The following is a 14356-nucleotide window of genomic DNA, read 5'->3' as shown; positions in this document are numbered from 1 at the left end:
CACCTCTGGGAAATCCCCAGTTCTGCCCCTTCTCGTAGAAAATCCCCAACCCTCCCCGTCTTCCTACATTAACCCCTCCCCTTCCATCCCCTCCGCCTCCCTAGCCCTCTCCATCTGGAAATTGGCGGGAAACGCTCAGTATGTGCTGAGCTGTTGGTGTGGAAAGATCTCATGACACGAAATTCAAATCAATGTCAATTACATCGCAGAGGACACGTTAGTATATTGTTTATTTATAATCTTTGAAAACAACTGTAACAGTCTATATTGCAAGGCACATTTATTGAAAGATGACCGATTCCAATCATCACAGGCCTATCGCTATTTTGATGAACAATGAGGAGCCACTGAAAGACGATAGCCATTCAGCGGTTTCTGCTACATATACAACCGTTGTCCAGCAAAATGGTTATAGATCTGAAGACGATCATGTAAGGGTCACATTTCCATAAAAGTGCCTAACGATTTAGACTGTTATTATTTTCAAAAATTGTATCTGGGTCGCTGAAATCTCCCATATTAAATCTAACAATAATTAGTTTATTTATAAAACTCAGTTTGCATATTTTTTATGTAATCAATTTGCTGGAGACAGGGCACTCCCTTCACCTCACCCACTTTTGAATTAGCAGGAAAAAGACTCACACTGTGCTGTGCTGCTGGAGAGGAAGTATGTTAGGTAATGTCGTTATTTATTTGTATATGGGTTGTCCTACCACTGCCTCCCCTCCCCCCTTCTGAATTGGTGAAAAAGAAGTCTAGAGAGGAAGGTAATATCTTTGCTTTTGGCGGGAAATGTGTTCATGAGACGAGATGTTGGTGTTCGACAGTGAGGGGTTTGATAAGTGCCTTACCTGTAAGCATAAAGCTGGAAACTGCATCCATAGCCTCCTAAACGAGGAATGCAAGGAAATGATAATGGATGAGCATAGGGGGGGGCATACTGTTCAGCAAATACTACTGATGCAGTGGGAAGGGCTAGAGAAGCATTTCGCAACTAATTAAGACTATTGCCTGTGTTGGAGCTATTCAAGTTTTTTTTTAAAATGGCTGGTCAATCCACAGTGCAAAAACAAATTCTTCCTGTTCCACTTCCCCAGACTGAATGAACCAGACAGGCATGCCTTATTGTATGGGTCTCGCCTGACGACATTTGTAGTTTTTATTCTCCAGGAATCAACAGGAACGTGGCATTCGTCTCTCCCCATTTGAAAATTCGCATGAGCCAATGCGAACATGGGACGCTAGATCTGTTCACATAATCGTGACGTTGGGGTATATAAGATGGATGTGGTCTCAGATACAGTCAGTTGAAAAACAATGAAAAACTAGATCATCATCTGCCTCTGTCTCGCAGAAGAAGCTTCAAAGTAATCACATGTGAATAAGTCCTTGTCTTTGTTTAACTCCATATCTTTGTCTGTGTATGCTTATTGACACGTCTTGTTATTCTCGTTCTTGTTCTTTCTTCAGTGACCTCCAGCATGTCTAAGCCACTAGCAACCTCTGGCTTGTTGGGACCTGTGGTGACCTCCAGCATGTACAGGCCTACAGCAGCCACCACCACCTCATCAGGACCTGCAGTGCCCTGCAGGTCGTCTGGACTGGCAGTGGCCGAAGCACCATGAGATGGTGAAGCACACCTGACCAGCATGTACAGGAAGACAAGAAGTTGCTATTATCCATACCACTCGTCAGTTTGTTTAATGAAGACACTCATCCAGTCCCAAATTCCAAGAAGAAATCTGTGCTGGGGATACTACACCATATGTTGCAGGTCAGTACTGGTCTCTGACATATGCACCAATCCAGTACGTTCTGGTGTTACTTCAACTACAGAGTGTTGGCGAAGTGAATGAGACGCTGCCGATTCATGCCAGTGCTCTACTGCTTTTCACTTACATTTACAATTACACAGCTAGACCTTCAAAGCATTTAAATATTGGTGTACAAGCGTCAGTGGACAGTGACTGGCGTGTTGTGTTATAGACTGAAAATGCACCGACAAGTGTCGTAAGGCTAATTGAGTTTGAATGGAATGAATTGTTACATGCAGAACCCAACGACAGTCAACAGATGACCACGGAGTATTGCCATCTCGTTCACCCTTGGTCATTTACTGTGCTGACGCGATGCAATCTATTATATCATTATATGACTGTGTGGCAGTCATTGTGAGGTCTGGAGGTTGATCCATTTACCTGCAACATTCACCATTACGAACTATTTCACGCTATCGATGGTGCTATCCCTTGTGTTTAAGAATAAAAGATGCCTGCACTGTGTTAAACTCTTTATAAGGACATATATATTTGTAAATATAGTGAGAATGCAGATAATTTAGAATTCTGCATCAATACAGGATAAAAAGACGAAGCTAAAGCAACACCCACCTGTTTGAGAGAAATACACCCTAAATTCTGTGTAGACAAAAAAGGTTTATTTGACAAACTCTGTACCGGTGTGAAGGTAAAGGAACAACCAATTGATTTTCTGATGTAGTGCGACCAATGTATAGCTCCTGAATAAAAATATGTGTATTCCCGCAAAACGTGTTCTATTTTGTTTATACCTCTGGTTATAACATTACTGAAACTTCCTGGCAGATTAAAACTGTGTGCCGGACCGAGACTCGAACTCGGGACCTTTGCCTTTCGCGGGCAAGTGCTCTACCAACTGAGCTATCCAAGCACGACTCCCGCCCCGTCCTCACAGCTTTACTACTGCCAGCACCTCGTCTCCTACCTTCCAAACTTTACAGAAGCTCTCCTGCGAACCTTGCAGAACTAGCACTCCTGAAAGAAAGGATATTGCGGAGACATGGCTTAGCCACAGCCTGGGGGATGTTTCTAGAATGAAATTTTCACTCTACAGCGGAGTGTGCGCTGATATGAAACTTCCTGGCAGATTAAACCTGTGTGCCGGACCGAGACTCGAACTCGGGACCTTTGCCCGCGAAAGGCAAAGGTCCCGAGTTCGAGTCTCGGTCCGGCACACAGTTTTAATCTGCCAGGAAGTTTCATATCAGCGCACACTCCGCTGTAGAGTGAAAATTTCATTTAATCTGCCAGGAAGTTTCATATCAGCGCACACTCCGCTGTAGAGTGAAAATTTCATTCTATAACATTACTGTTATCAGCGCTTTCACTACATTGTGTAGAATAATGCAATAGCACCAGGCTGTCTGAATCACCTCGTCACCACAGTCAACATATTCTGTCCTTGTTAAACTGAACAATACACTTTCATATATATATATATATATATATATATATATATATATATATATATATATATATATATATATACAGTGAGACCCAGTGAGCATTGATCTCAGAATCGCAGATGACAGGATGGGTGAAGCATCAATAACACAAATAACACAAAGACTTTGTTGTAAGTGACTGGTCCTGATGGTGCAGAAGAAGAGCAGGTGTTGAAGAAGAAGAATGGGATACTTCTACTTCATAATTTTTTTGAGTCATCTGTCTTGTGACTGGTTTGATGCAGCCTACCACTAATTCCTCTCCTGTGCCAACCCTTTCATCTCTGAGTAGCAAATGCAACCTACATCCTCAATTATTTTCTGGAAGTGGTCCAATCTCTGTCTTTGTCTACAGTTGGTGCCCTGATGAAGTCATTCCCTGATGTCTTAGCAATGTCCTATCATCCTGCCCCTCTCGCTGTCAATGTTTTCTATATGTTCCCTAAATGAAGTAAGTGGCGCCAGGCCTTGTGGCCGAGCGGTTCCAGGCGCTTCAGCACTGCTGCTACGGCCGCAGGTTCGAATTCCGCCTCGGGCATGGAAGTGTGTGATGTCCATAGGCTAGTTAGGTTTAAGTAGTTCTAAGTATAGGGGATTGATGACATCAGATGTTGAGTCCCATAGTCCTTAGAGCCATTTGAACCATTTGAAGTAACTTGCAAAGCCCTTGTTTGACCGGTTCTTCGGTACCCTTGGTCTGGGAGCCTTACCAGACAGAATTAATTGACAAGATAGGAGACATCCAAATAAAAGCGGCGCTTTTAGTCACCCCTTCGTTAAGTAAATGCAAAAGTGTTATGGAGATGGACAGGCAACTACAGCGGCAGGTGCTGTAACTGAAGTGTTGTGCATCACGATGAGACATACTTTTCAAATTCTGAGAGCGAACGCTCGAAGAAGAGTCATGGGAAATGACCACCAGTACATTTCACGCATAGTGATCACGAAAAGAGCATTAGATAATTTCGAGCTCATGTTTCCCAACAATTAGTCTTCCCATACTTTCGCGAAAGGAAGGAAATATTTTGAAGTGGGAAGTATTATTTTTTTATTTATTTTTTAATCTCAGCAGTTGATGATGCGACACTGTGTTTGACTATTCAGAACATACATTAGGGTGAAGCCGTACCCTGGTACGAAGATACACAGGCTAAGACATGCCATGTGATGCCAATCAGGCGATTTTAGTCGCTGTCGTGACGGTACAAACTTAAGGACAACACAGTATTCAGTTCGCGGGAGGAGCATATCACCGATCCGGCCAGAAGTTGAAACCGTGCCCTTTCGGTTCTCAATCTGCCGCGTTGATCCAGCAGCTAACAAGGCGGACAGGTGTGGGAAGTGTGCCACATATCACAAGGTAACTTGTGTGTAAGAGATACAGATAATTTTTCCCTTTGGTACGTCGTTTATTAAATTACATTTAAACCTCAATATTTAATGGAGAGTAGTAAGTCTCAGTAACAAACATACAAAGATATACACTAATTAAGTGAACCTAATTGCTCTAACTAATGCTGCTGCTTGTCACATCAACAGATAAGAGCTAGCAACTCTGAATATCTTCTGTCTTCTTCACCGTATCTGTATCGGAGGTCGCACCTACAGGACATGTTTCAGCCAAATAATGTCGTAGAATAAGAGACAGGGAGAATGTCACAAACACGTAAAAAAGTAGGCAGAAAGTCGTTTACATACACAGAATCATTAAAACAAGAATATGCAAGAGAGCCTTTAACGAATGCTACGACACCAGGTTTCAATACTCTGGAATGCCCATCTCATTATCAGAGCACCCCGGCAATAAAAGTCTACAAGAGAAAATGATCGAACATGAAATATGGTCGTCCGGTCCCTAGAGAGTCGTAACTGTTAAGAACTTCGGAAACCACCTTGAACGGAAGATGTGAGACTTTGCTGAGAGGAAATTCGAAAGCAAAGTGTGTCATGTGTGGCATATCTTACCCAAGCAGCATCGTAGTCAGATGAACACGCAGTTCACAGGTAAGACTGAGGGCGTATTTGATGTTGACGATTGCGGCTGTCTTTGGATCCAGTTGTGTTGTCACAGTCTTATCGATATGACTCTAAACACAGCTGACTCCAAAGTAATGGAGACCAGCGCATGCTAAGCAAAGACATCGATTACTTCCACGCTAATTCTTAAGTGTAATCTCAAAATCTAACTGCTTCAGATCGGTGATGAAGAGAGTCGAGAGCGTGTCTCTGCCAACTTTTTTGCCTCAATGGAGACACGATGGAGTGTCTGAACCGGTAAAAAGCAGCTCCGAAGCCAGCTCTACCACGGAAATTGCACTGACGCCTCGTGAAGCTGGGGAGACCTCCTGTTTCATCTGCAATTGCGCCATTCGGAAACCCTCGCGCAAAATGTCCTTCCTTCGGTACAGCGTGGCTGAGAAGCCACTTTCAATGAAATGGATCACTTCTTCAAAGATTTACACCACCTTGGGAAATTCTTAAACGATATGCTAGGTGGGTATTAAATTACCTTGACCTTACAATCCAATGATCCTGCAGCTCAGTAATACATTGGTGGGTCCAGAACACCGAGAAAAACTGATACTCTAGTCAAAATTTGAGTAACAAGGTATATGACTTGTTAAATATTCACGTAGTCGACTCGTGGTTGTTGTTATGGCACTTGTAACTTCCTATTCTGGGTGAATCTCTGACTATATCCATTTTTAACCGAACAATTAGGTACAGTGTCTTTGTGAGAGATGGAAAAATGCCGCAGAGTCCTCTTCACGTGTATGGGACACGCTGAGGAAGAACCTCGACTTTGCAGGTCGTTGAAGTGGAATTTATGAGTTTCCTGGAAGATACGCTGTTACCAGAGGAAGAACAGAGTACTTCAAAATGAATGTACAGGTTCTAATTCTTTGTAGCATTTATTATATTCAACTTACAATTATAAATAATACATTAAAGGATAGTGAAATTCAGTTTTTCTCACAAGTGTTCAAAGTGAGCACCATTCGTCACACATCGAGTGGAAAGGCGAGTTTTTTCCAAACTCTGATCGTAGTGTCTGGAGCTATTGCTACAACAATGCTGCTTCTAAAGTCGGATAGATCAGCTAGTAGTGGACACACATGCACACGATCGTTTATTAATCCAAAGTTAAAAATCGCATGGCGTCAGATCGTGTGTGAACGTGGAGACTGTGCAAAACAGGCTCCGTTATACGGCCGCTGGCGGTCAATCCAGCGATCGGCTACAACAACAATTAAGGAGGGTAGGACATCAAACGGGCCGACTTGGAGCAGGGTAGGTACCACACGACGTTTTAATTTCCACTGTCTATACTTTTACAAATAAATTCATAAAACTTTGTCAACATGACGAGCAGGGATTCAGAATTCACACTCTTAGCAATGTAAGTTCAAAAGTTACAGGTGTCTGAAACTCTAGAATTTATTTAATTAATGAAAAAATGAGTGAGCTGTTACATTTTGAACTTCATGTTTAGAAAAAACTCAAATTTTATTGTTAATTATCTCCATTTGTACCACAGTTTTTAATAGAGTTGGAAAATTCTAGAGTATCATACACGTGTAAGTACGGTTTGTATGCTGTGCAAAATTCATCGAAGTATCTCTCTGACTTATAAAGAAAAGTGAACCTATAGCAACAAATGCAGCCAATAGTAAGTGAAAAAATGATGAAATTTCACAGAAAAAAATTGTTATATTTTTGAACTTACATTGCTAAGAGTGTGAATTCTGAATCCCTCCTGGTCATGTTGACAAAGTTTTATGAATTTATTTGTAAAAGTATAGACAGTGGAAATTAAAATGTCGTGTGGTGCCTCTCCTGCTCCAAGTCGGCCCGTTTGATGTCCTAACCCCCTTAAACAGTCGCATGCTGAGTTGTGCCAGTGAGTCGTCGCCCGCTGTTGCTATTGAATAGAGTTCTGTGATTCAGCTTCTTGCAGTAAAGGGAAGACCAATAGTTATATGGCATATTGTTATATGGCGCAAAAAAAACATTCAGTTTAGTAGAGTGTCGTTGAAACTGTACCACCTCGTGGGGATTTGATCACCCCGAGCTGTGCACGTTATATGTGTTCACATTTCCAATTAGGTGACATGTCAATTTCTCATTTAAAACGACACGATTGAGAAAATCTTCTTCGTTACGCAGCAACATTTCGTCTGAAAAGCTGGCACGTAAGCAGTAGTCTGTAGGTTACACAGATTGTAGCAGCTGTAAACGGTAAGAACGTAGTTAAAAGCGCCTCCATGGGACCAAACTGCTGAGGTCATCGGTCCCTAGACTTACACACAACTTAAACTAAGTTATGCTAAGAAAAACACACACCTACATGCCCGATGGAGGACTGAAACCTCTGGTGGGAAGGGCCACGCAATCCATGCATGTAGCCTCAAACCGCGCGGTTACTCCTGCAGCCCTCCTCCATAAAAGTCTCAATACAGACGTCACTGCAGCTGACAATTCACGACTAGGCTTTCGAACTGGCTTCTTGGGACTAGGCGCGAAACACTCTCACACGTTCAACACGTTCTTCAATAACACTTGGACTTTCCATACGTTTACCTTTGGGATCAGGTATATAAACAGATCGGCCTGGTATGGGAATACAGGCTTTGTCAGCGAATTTCTATGATGAAGTCTCCTCGGGTTATCAGCCGAGAAAAGCTGTCGTCCTGCTGCAAAGTTTCGACAAGTTTACCTCTCGTCATCTTCAGGCATAAAGATAATTAGTACGGAACTTGTTGAGACGTTGTCACAGAACGACGCCTTGGTTAGATGATCAGAGGAGACTTCATCATAGAAGACTTTGTTCATCAGAACGTTCTGAGTTGCTGTTTCATTTGTTGTGTTATTTATAGTTGTAAGTTGAACGTAATAAATGCTAGAAAGCTTTTAAACGCTCGTATATTAATTTTGAAACATCCTGTATACAGGGTTGTCCATTAATAGTGACCGGCGCAAATATCTCACGAAATAAGCATCAAACGAAAAAACTACAAAAAACGAAACTCGTCTAGCTTGAAGGAGGAAACCAGATGGCGCTATGGTTGGCCCGCTAGATGGCGCTGCCATAGCTCAAACGGATATCATCTGCTTTTTTTAAAATAGGAAACCCCATTTTTATTACATATTCGTGTTGTACGTAAAGAAATGTGAATATTTTAGTTGGTCCACTTTTTTGGCTTTGTGATACATGGCGCTGTAATAGTCACAAACGTATAAGTGCGTGGTATCACGTAACAATCCGCCAGTGCGGACGGTATTTGCTTCGTGATACATTACCCGTGTTAAAATGGACCGTTTACCAATTGCGGAAAAGGTCGATATCGTGTTGATGTATGGCTATTTTGATCAAAATGCCCAAAGGGCGTGTGCTATGTATGCTGCTCGGTATCCCGGACGATATCATCCAAGCGTCCGGACCGTTCGCCAGATAGTTACGTTATTTAAGGAAGCAGGAAGTGTTCAGTAGGTGTTTAAGCTGCTGTCGCGGCTAATCCGCACATCAGCGGCAGACCAATTGCACAAGGATCGGGAATCTCAAAAACGTCGGTGTTGAGAATGCTACATCAACATCGATTGCACCCGTACCATATTTATATGCACCAGTAATTGCATCGCGGCGACTTTGAACGTCGTGTACAGTTCTGCCACTGGGCGAAAGAGAAATTACGGGACGATGACAGATTTTTTTGCACGCCTTCTATTTAGCGACGAAGCGTCATTCACCAACAGCGGTAACGTAAACCGTGATAATATGCACTACTGGGCAACGGAAAATCCACGATGGCTGCGACAAATGGAACATCAGCGACCTTGGTGGATTAATGTATGGTGCGGCATTATGGGAGGAAGGATAATTGGCCCCCCATTTTATCGATGGCAATCTAAATGGTGCAATGTACGCTGATTTCCTACGTAATGTTCTACCGATGTTACTACAAGATGTTTCACTGCATGGCAGATTGGCGACGTACTTCCAACATGATGGATGTCCGGCACATAGCTCGCGTGCGGTTGAAGCTATGTTGAATGGCATATTTCATGACAGGTGGATTGGTCGTCGAAGCACCAAACCATGGCCTGCACGTTCACCGGATCTGAGGTCCCCGGATTTCTTTCTATGGCGAAAGTTGAAGGATATTTGCTATCGTGATCCATCGAAAACGCCTGACAACATGCGTCAACGCATTGTCAATGCATGTGCGAACATTACGGAAGGCGAACTACTCGCTGTTGAGAGGAATGTCGTTACACGTATTGCCAAAGGCATTGAGGTTGACGGACATCATTTTGACCATTTATTGTATTAATGTGGTATTTACAGGTAATCACGCTGTAACAGCATGCGTTCTCAGAAATGATTAGTTCACAAAGGTACATGTATCTCATTGGAACAACCGAAATAAAACGTTCAAACGTAGCTACGTTCTGTATTTTAATTAAAAAAACCTACCTGTTACCAAATGTTCGTCTAAAACTGTGTCATATGTTTGTGACTATTACAGCGCCATCTATCACAAAGCGAAAAATGTAGTCCAACTAAGACATCCATATTTCTTTACGTACTACACGAATATGTAATAATAAATAGGGGTTCCTATTTAGAAAAACGCAGTTGATATCCGTTAGGCTTATGGCAGCGCCATATAGCGGGCCTACCATAGCGCCATCTGGTTTGCCCCTTCAAGCTAGACAAGTTTCGTTCTTTGTAGTTTCTTCGTTTGAAACTTATTTCGTGAGATATTGGGCCCGGTCACGATCAGTGGACCACACTGTATAGAATTCTGTTTCGAATCTTCGTCTAGAAATGTGCATTCAATTAGCGAGTAGTCCTGCTTATGAAGAAGGGCTGGTTCTCCTGCGGACGCATCCCATTTGCAAAACAGGAAGAATTATACCGCCTGAGGGAGCGGTGGGGGTCGTTAGCGGGCGGTACGTGAGGCAGATTTATTTCCATAAAAAGAGGGGAGCGGCGCACAACTTGTCAAAGCAGGCTGCGGCGGCGGTATCGGCGTGGGCCGACGTGACGGATGGCCCGGCCTGCAAATAACGGGGGAGCCGGCGACGCCGCCGCCGACGCTGCGCCGGCCCCAGGTGGCGGCGCCGCGACGCCCCCATCCATCAGGCAGCGCGTCCTCTTGGCATTTGTGACGCCTCGCGAGCCCCCTGTAAACACACCGGCCGGCGCAGGGTGTGGGCGAACCGCCGCTGTCTGTCTCGCTGCGCACAGGCCACAGAAAAATGACCCATGGGGGGCTGTTTTCTGCTCGAGATTCGTTATTACTGTGATCTCTGACGTCCTCTCGGGGTGATAAGTTACAGAGGGTTACAAAATTTTATTCTTTACATTTACATTTATACTCCGCAGCCCATCCAACGGTGTGTGGCGGAGGGCACTTTACGTGCCACTGTCATTAACTCCCTTTCCTGTTCCAGTCGCGTATGTTTCGCGGGAAGAACGACTGCAGGAAAGATTCCGTGCGCGCTCGAATCTCTCTAATTTTACATTAGTGATCTCCTCGGGAGGTATAAGTAGGGGGAAGCAATATATTCGATACCTCATCCAGAAACGCACCCTCTCGAAACCTGTGAAACGTCCCCTTTGAACAAATTATACATGACTGTGCTTAAACTGACACACAATATTTTTTTTAGCGCAACGCAATCTGACTTTCAAAAATCCCTTCAAAAGAATGGCCCTGACTAACATTAACCTATACCTTTTACAAATCACTTACCTCACAAAAATCTTCGTTACTCGAACTACTGCAATACGGCGAGCGCCACTACTGCCAGCTAAATAACAGATTCAAACTACGGAAGGCACTAACTACTGATAAGCATAGTAAGCAAATGAAAGATTTAAATAGAGAACAAACAATGTATTTACCTTAATAGTGTTGGAAAACCATAATATACATAGCAGTTCATAATATCCAGTATAACAAATTTCAAAACTCCGCCATCTCTCTCCCACATCCACCACTGCTGGCGGCTCACCTCTAACTGCGCAACGCAACGCGCTGTTCCCATCCAGCTGCCGCTGCCCAACACTACTATGGCAGACAACAATGCAAACTAGAAACAGACTGCACACAGCACAGCCAGTGATTTTCGTACAGAGCGCTACGTAACGTTGCCAATAAGAAAACATAAACAGCCTACTTACATAGCCCCCATGCTCCCCACAAAAAATTTTACAAATTGTTTTGGGCAGTGGCCAATAATGATTTGATAAAATTTTTCATAATTACAATAACAAAGATATCAAATGCACACACTTATTGATACAATGTTGGTCAAAAGCTAAAATTTTCTCACAGTCCATAAAGACAGTTCTGATCTTTCATCACAGTAACACTGCCATTTCTTTTCTCAAAGTCTGAGCAGTAAAAGAAAATGCACACGGAAGTAGTGGATTTCCATGCAGTCTTGAAGAAGTAGTGTTGTCCTTCCAACGGAAAGACAGTGCTGACTCTTGACATGCAGACAGGTAATGGGCCACAACAGAGCAAACCCACAACAGAGTCATTCGACGTTTTGAAGAATATTGGTACGTAGGTCATCACAGAGCAGACCCACTGTAGTCCTTGTAGAGATTGTGGTATTGGTGGGCCACCAGAGGCGCAGACCCACTGCAGTCCTTGTAGAAATAATGGTATTGGTGAGTGAGCAAAGGTGTAGACCCACTGTAGTCCTTGTAGAAATAATGGTATTGGTGGGTCATCAAAGATATAGACCCACTGTAGTCCTTGTAGAGATAATGGTATTGGTGGGTCATCAGAGATGCAGACCCACTGTAGTCCTTGTAGAGATGGCTAGCAGCCATCCGTTGTGACTGTGCAGGTGCACAATCACCATCAAAGAGTCTTGCGGAGAAAATAGCAAGTCCATAAACCACCACTTGTGCACTCACAAAGTTTCTGGAATTGTCCTTAGAACCAGCAATGCTGTTAACCAGTCCCTTGCTAAATTATTAACACACGTGCAAACAATAACAGTCCCTACTTCTCACATATTGTCCATTACTATGACCAACAGAAATGTGTGCAGTGAAATGTAACTTACAAGTTACTAATATGATGATCTGGTGTCAATTACAATATTATAACACGAGAATACAATTACAGGAATACAGAAAACATCATTAAAGAACATAACAATACAGATAACATTTGTAGTACAAGCTTTACAAAAGAACCGAAATAACATATATATCAGTGTTACAAGAAATATGACATAAGTAAATACATAAAAGATCAGAATAACTTTTGAAACATCAACTTTACACATGAGCATTAAAACAGAACAGTATAAATAATGTCTAAATATCTTTACAATGTAAATAACATATTATTAATGCAAATTATATTTCAGGATAACAGTATTCCTCATCATAGTGAATGTAGCTTAGTATTAGAAGAAGAAAAAATTCTATGAAACTACACAGAGACAGGAAGAAAACAAATACACAAGGGTACACAAACACATAGTGGGATAACACAAAAGGAAAGGACAGGGTTCGTTTTCAGTGTAACATTTGGTACTGCAGTCCAACCCAAAACGTCATTCCATAGATATTTCGTCTTATTTCAACCTTTGCTTCCACCAAAAAAAAAAATCCTATCCAAGCATGCTTTCTGTATTTTTCTCGTATAACCTCTCAGTGCATTGCTTCAAATTCAGCGCATCTCATTCTCTTATATAGTCTACCCCTTCTTAAGCTAACTTAAATCTACTGAGCTCAGATGCTAAACTAAGGGACGAGGAAATGCAGCAGCACAAAACAATTAACACAAACATCAATGACAAAAAAATTCAAATTGGCAAAGCAGTAAATCTAAATTAACAGAGAAAATGCAACATTAAAACTAATATGAGCCAATGTGCAGCAACAAGAAAAATAAATCAGTAGTAAAACTAGCAATACAAAATTGAAATTTAGTAGCACTATGCCTGGCAAACAGCAGGAGAAATAACTTATATCTAAACATGACATAGCTCAATCAGAAAAAAACATTACACTAAAGACAACAATGCAGACAAGGGAAATGTATATTCACATCTTAATGTCTATGTAATTAAAGTGGTGCACCACAAATTATTCTACAAAAGAAATTACCAAGTAGTTGAAAAGAAATTATGTATGCAAGTCCTGTGAAGGGAAATGTCTTTTTGCGCTCCTTCATTTTTTTTTTTTTAAGTACATCGAAGTTGTTCTTTACTGGGTCTGTAGGCATAAAATATTTATATTAGTACATCTATAAAATTTTATTTTATCCAATGCTGCAGGGCAGCTAGAAACTAGATATTAAATGAAATAAGCAACTATGTACAAAGGAATGCATGAAACATCATTCATTAGCCATATGGCATTTCATAAGGTAGTAAAAAAATCTCTCAACTCTCGTAGAAAGATACTTGTCATAATCAGGTGTGCAGATGTGAGAATGTTTCCAAGTAATGAGCGTGTCGTATTTGCGGTGCTTTCTATAAAGGAATGTCAATAGCGAGGATAAGGGCCCTCCCTTTTTTTTTCTACCTGTGCCCTTGCAAAGGCTTTAACTAATGGCTTTTTTTTTCAGGCGTCTGACACAGCTGGGTGCCCAAGACGCATTACATGCAGGTGGTCACTTAACTTTCTTACGGAAATATTTACGACATTTTTCCGCATAATACACATCGTCGTCGTAATAATATCATAACATCTCAGTCAATTCTCAAAATCATCATAACTTCCTCCAATACTTAAAAAAAATTCTCTCCCCATGTCAAAAGTGTCATCTGCCTGAAACGTACTTTAAAAATCGTGATCACATACCAAATATATCATTCAAAGCTCTCATAATATCACAATGGGTCCCAAAAAATATGAACAGTTCACAAAGTACAGACAAAATACAATTTCGTACTTTAAAAATCGTGATCCTATACCAAATATATCATTCAAAGCTCTCATAATATCACAATGGGTCCGAAAAAATATGAACAGTTCACAAAGTACAAACAAAATACAATTTCGTAAGTGTGAAGTTATCCAACGGTGTAATTATGTAAACATCTGTCACT

At 41.8% G+C, this 14356-nt stretch overlaps 1 non-coding gene across 1 annotated transcript; it reads right to left on the bottom strand.

Annotated features, from left to right (window-relative positions):
- Nucleotides 1–2617: 2617 nt before the first annotated feature.
- On the bottom strand, nt 2618–2692 carry Trnas-cga (transfer RNA serine (anticodon CGA)). The gene has a single exon. It is a non-coding gene; the product is annotated as a tRNA-Ser (tRNA).
- Between the last annotated feature and the right edge of the window lie 11664 nt (nt 2693–14356).

This window comes from Schistocerca cancellata, chromosome 7 (assembly GCF_023864275.1).
Source record: "Schistocerca cancellata isolate TAMUIC-IGC-003103 chromosome 7, iqSchCanc2.1, whole genome shotgun sequence".
NCBI classification, from domain to species: Eukaryota; Metazoa; Arthropoda; class Insecta; order Orthoptera; family Acrididae; genus Schistocerca; species Schistocerca cancellata.
The sequence above is the reverse complement of the archived record's forward strand: the minus strand, read 5'-3'. Positions and strand labels throughout refer to the sequence as shown.